This window comes from Hyaena hyaena, unplaced genomic scaffold, assembly GCF_003009895.1.
Source record: "Hyaena hyaena isolate Hyena2069 unplaced genomic scaffold, ASM300989v1 scaffold_867, whole genome shotgun sequence".
In the NCBI taxonomy this organism is placed as follows: domain Eukaryota; kingdom Metazoa; phylum Chordata; class Mammalia; order Carnivora; family Hyaenidae; genus Hyaena; species Hyaena hyaena.
Window position 1 is genome coordinate 209,056 of NW_024081501.1, and position 5,973 is coordinate 215,028.

Consider the following 5,973-nt stretch of genomic DNA (forward strand, 5'->3'; position numbering starts at 1 on the left):
CATATTCTCTCTCTCTCTCTCAAAAGTAGGTAAATATTTTTAAAATATAGGCAATGGATCTGAATAGAAGTTTTTCCAAAGAAAACATAAGTTGACCACCAGGCACATGAAAAGATACTCAACATCACTAATTATCAGAGAAATTCTAATTAATGCCATAATGAACTACTATCTCATGCCTTTTAGGATGGCAATTATCAAAAAGACAGGAGATAATAAATGTTGGCAAGGGTGTTGAGAAAAGGAAACCCTTGTACACTGTTAGTGAAATGTAAATCAGATGGATAATAACAACATGGTATATATATAGATATATATTATATATATACACAGAATATATATCTATATATATATACAAAAACACACACTGGATTGTTATTCATGTTTAATAAAGAAAGAAGTACTGCCATTCATTGCAACATAGAGAAATCTGAAGATATTATGCTAAGTGAAATAAGCCAGAAATATCAAGATAAATACTGTATGGTATCGCTTATACGTGGAATCTAAAAAAAAAAAACAATGTCAAACTTACAAAAGCAGAGAGAGGAATGGTAATTTTCATAAGCTTAGGGTCTGGGAAAATGGGAGAAAATGACCAAAAGGTACAGATATTCAGTTTTAAGATAAAGTAGTTCTGAGGATCTAATGTAGGGCATGGTGACTATAGTTAACAATATGATGCATACTTGAAACTTTAAAAGTAAATCTTGAGGATTCTCATCACACACACAAAATATGTTTGCTATCTCTGTTCAAACTGTGATTTTTGCCATTACTTTGTCTTCTCCTTGTTTCTTGATAGCAGAATTTTTTTTTTCAATTTACTAAGTAATCAGCTGTAAATAAGCCTTTACCAATGTGATGCTACGGTGTTAGGGAGGGGAAGCATTCTGTAGCTGCTTGATTAGCTCTGTTCAGTGAACCTGTGCTTCTGGGATGTGAATGTCACATGTGCTTCTCATGCCCCGCCCCCGCCCCTCCCCCCCATAGGTGGGATAGGATGGCTACAATGGGCTGGATCTGGATATTTCCCTCCCTCTTTGTGGAAGGCTAGAGTCACCTGGAATGGGCTCTTTCTCTTTCCTCTGTCAGTTAGGCTCAATAAAACCCCAGTAGGTCAGGCTCTGACTAATACTTTTCTCCTGAGGGCATGCCTTGTTAAGAAGAACAGCGTGCTCTAGAAAATTTCAAAATGGTTCCTTTTCTCTTCCTGCTGGAAGGATGAGGGAATTGTTCCCCACTATTCACTGTGAGAAAGTGGTAAAACCACAGGAGGTAAAACTCACAAATGTGTGCCCTCCTACCTTGCCAAACTTTGCCCCCCATCCCAGACTTTTTAATTCTCAGGGTTGTCCACACTGAGGATCCAGAAATTTGTCAGTTGTAGTTAGGTTTCTTTACTCTGACGCTTCTTCCCATGAAGGTTTTGGCTTCTGGATTTCTGCTCAGGTAAGGTGTGATTTTCTTTATTCTCCCACCAGCCTCTTGAATGTGGGGGTAGCATTTTACCCTGTAACCTCACTTCTATTATAGATTGAAGAAGAGTTGTTGATTATTTAGGGTTTTTTTTTTTTTTTCCAGCTTTTTACTTGCTACGACAGAGTGATGTTTTCCAAGCTGCTTACATGCCTGGCTGTCTCCGCTTTTAGTTTTTGAGGTGCTTCTATCATCTGCTACTTCAGTCTTGACAATCAAAAATATGTTAAAGTAATTAAGGGTTTGTTTCTGAAAACAAACAATAGGCTAAGCCTTTCAATTGAGAGTGTTTTTTTCTTTAAATTTTCTAGTATTGAAATACATTTTATGTAAAAATCTCTTTTCATCTCTCTTTATATCCCCTGAAATCAAGGCAAGACTTTTTAAGTTTATTTATTTTGAAAGAGAAAGAAAAATGGGGAGAGAGCACATTCATAAGCAGGGGAGGGCTGAGAGAGGGAAAGAGAGAATGCCAAGCAGGCTCAACACTCCACACAGGCCCTGATACTGGGCTTGACCTCACAAACCGTGAAATCGTGATCTAAGGCAAAATCAAGAGTTGGACGCGTAAGTGATTGAGCCAGCCAGGGACCTCAAGGAAAGTCTTGGGCCTAATCTTCATGCAATTTTGATAAATCCTTTAGACTTCAATGACTGTTTATGATGCCTCCAAAACAGCAAAGCACAGTCACCAACCCCATATTATCAGGTGACAAGCGTTCTTTTTTACTTTGAGCATTTCCTTGAAAGTGTTCCAAGCCATTGTAAGCCTTGCACTTTAATACCCAGCATGACACTCTTTGTTTCTGTGCAACAATTCCAGCACCATCACTTGAAAGCCTTTTATCAGTTACAGGTTGAAACTCTTAGCTCAAAGACACAATTTGCCAAAAGAATTAAACTCCATGCTATAAAGAACACAGGTTTTCAAACACATTGAAAACTAGCGTAGGAAAGCACTGAGAGCAATTTCCCGTGTGTGTGTGTGTGTGTGTGTGTGTGTGTGTGTGAAATACAAACAAATGCATTGGGTAGAGTTGAATTTTATAAGTGTATTATTCCTGTGGATTTTTTCCCCCCACTTCAGGTGGCATGTTTTCCTATTACACTTATTTAGGTGGGACAGCACCTTTGAAAATTTCCTGGAAACTTCCCTTCATAGTTTTGGTATGAGTCCTGGAGCTACATTCTTCAGGTTCAGATCCTGATCCTCGCTCGGCTTTATGATCTGGTAAGTTATTCTGTCTTCCTTAGTTTCCTCACTTATATAAGGAGGGTTAAAAAATATTTTATGATGCTTAAACATAGCAAACAAGTATGTGATCTATTCCAGGAGGGTGGAAAAAAGAAAAACCAGGAAAATGAAGACTCAATCAGTTAGTAGTACTGAGTAATGATGAGTTAGAGGTTAGACCTTGATGAATGAAGTAGCAGATGTACCTGATTATTGACCTTATAATGAGCCTTGTAATTTACATTTTAAGAGTAGTACTTCTTTTCTGAAAATTGTTATTTTTTAAAAATAGTTTACTGTCAACTTGGTTTCCATATAACACCCAGTGCTCGACCCCACAAGTGCCTCCCTCCGTGCCCATCTCCCCGCTCCCCCCCACATCCATCAGTCCTCAGTTTGTTCTCAGCATTCAAGAGTCTCTCATGGTTTGCATCTCTCCCTTTCCCCCACCATTTCCCCCCCTTCTTCTCCCCCATGTTCCTCCGTTAAGTTCCTCCTAATCCTCCTATACGTGCAAACATGATATTTGTCCTTCTCTGCCTGACTTATTTCGCTCAGCATAACACCCTCAAGGTCCATCCATGTTGCTACACATGGCCAGATTTCATTCTTTCTCATTGCCATGGAGTATTCCATCGTATAGATAAACCACATCTTCTTGATCCATTCGTCCTTTGATGGACACTTAGGCTCTTTCCATGTTTTGGCTATTGTTGAGAGTGCTGCTATGAACATTGGGGTACATATGCCCCTATGCATCAGCACTCCTGTATCCCTTGGGTAAATTCCTAGCAGTGCTATTGCTGGGTCATAGGGGACTACTATTGATCATTTTTTGAGGAACCTCCACACTGTTTTCCAGAGGAGTTGTGCCAGTTTATATTCCCACCAACAGTGGAGGAGGGTGCCCATTTCTCCACATCCTCACCAGCTTCTAGAGTCCTCTGATTTGCTCATTTTAGCCACTCTGACTGGTGTGAGGTGGTATCTCAGTATGGTTTTGATTTGTATTTCCCAGGTGAGGAGGGATGCTGAGCATTGCTTCAATTGTCTGTTGGCCATCTGGATGTCCTCTTTGGAGAAGTGTCTGTTCATATCTTCTGCCCATTTCTTTACTGGGTTGTTTGTTTTCGGGTGTGGAGTTTGGTGAGTTCCTTATAGATTTTGGATAGTAACCCTTTGTCTGGTATAGAATTTGGAACTATCTTTTCCCATTCCATTGGTTGCCTATTAGTTTTATGGATTGTTTCCTTTGCCTTGCAGAAGCTTTGAATCTTGATGAGGTGCCAATCGTTTATTTTTGCTCTTAATTCCCTTGCTTTTGGGGATGTGTCAGGTAGGAATTTGCTGCAGTGGAGGTCAAGGAGGTTGTTTCCTGCTTTCTCCTCTAGGGTTTTGATGGTTTCCTGTCTCACGTTCAGGTCCTTTATCCATTTTGAGTTTATTTTTGTGTATGGTGTGAGAAAATGATCTAGTTTCATTCTCTGCATGTTGCTGTCCAGTTCTCCCAGCACCATTTGTTAAAGAGGCTGTCTTTTTTTCATTGGACACTCTTTCCCTCTTTGTCAAAGATTAGTTGGTCATACATTTGTGGGTCCAATTCTGAGTTCTCAATTCTATTTCATTGGTCTATGTGTCTGTTTTTGTGCCAATACCACACTGTGTTGATTACAGCTTTGTAGTAGAGGCTAAAGCCTGGGACGGTGATGCCTCCCTATTTGAATTTCTTTTTAAATACTGCTTTGGCTATACGGGGACTATTGTGTTTCCATACAAATTTTAAGATAGTTTGTTCTAGCTTTTTTTTTTTTAATGTTTTATTTATTTCTAGGAGACATGAGCATGCAATGTTTTTCCATTTCTTTGTGTCTTCTTCCATTTCCTTCATAAGATTTCTATAGTTTTCATCATACAGATCTCTTGTATCCTTGGTTAGGTTTATTCTGAGGCATTTTATGTTTTTTTGTGCAATTGTGAATGGGATCAGTTTCTTGATTTCTCATTCTATTACTTCATTATTAGTGTATAAAAATGCAACCGATTTCTGTACGTTGATTTTGTATCCTACAACTGTGCTGAATTCTTGGATCAGTTCTAGTAGGCTTCTGGTGGAGTCTGTTGGATTTTATATGTAGAGTATCACGTCGTCTGCGAAAAGTGAAAGTTTGATTTCTTCGCTGCCAATTCTGATGCCTTTGATTTCCTTTTGTTGTCTGATGTCTGATGCTAGGACTTCCAGCACTATGTTAAACAACAGTGGTGAGAGTGGACATCCCTGTCGTGTTCCTGATCTCAGGGGGAAAGCACTCAGTTTTTCCCCGTTGAGGATGATGTTAGCCGAAGGCTTCTCAAAGATGGCTTTTATGATGTTTAAATAGGTTCCTTCTATCCCAACTTTCTCTAGAGTCCTTATTAAGAAGAGTCGCTGTATTTTGTCAAATGCTTTTTCTACATCTGTTGACAGGATCATATGGTTTTTACCTTTTCTTTTGTTGATGTGGTGGACCACCTTGATTGATTTGTGAATATTGAACCAGTCCTGTAACCCAGGAATGAATCCCACTTGATCTTCGTGAATAATTCTTTTTATGTGCTGTTGGATTCGATTTGCAAGTATCTTGTTGAGGATTTTTGCATCTGTATTCATCAAGGATATTGGCCTGTAGTTCTAATTTTTTGCTGGATCTCTGTCTGGCTTGGGAATCAGAGTGATGCTGGCTTCATAAAATGAATCTGGGAGTTTTCTTTCGATTTCTATTTTTTGGAATAGCTTGAGAAGAATGGGTATTAATTCTGTTTTAAATGAATGGTAGAATTCCCCGGGGAAGCCATCAGGTCCAGGGCTGTTATTAGTTGGGAGATTTTTGATCACTGATTCGATTTCCTCACTAGTTATGGGTCTATTCAGATTTTCTATCTCTTCCCGTGTGAATTTTGGTAGTGGGTGGGTGTTTAGGAATTTGTCCGTTTCTTCTAAGTTGTCCAATTTGTTGGCATATAGTTTTTCATAGTACTCCCTGATAATTGCTTATATTTCTGAGGGGTTGGTTGTCATAAGTCCATTTTCATTCATGATTTTGTCTATTTGGATGTTCTCTGTTTTCTATTTGAGAAGCCTGGCTAGAGGTTTGTCAATTTTGTTTATTTTTTCAAAAAACCAACTCTTGGTTTCATGGATCTGTTCAATTGTTTCTTTGGTTTCTATGTTGTTTATTTCTGCTCTGATTTTTACTATTTTTCTTCTACTACTGCGTTTAGGA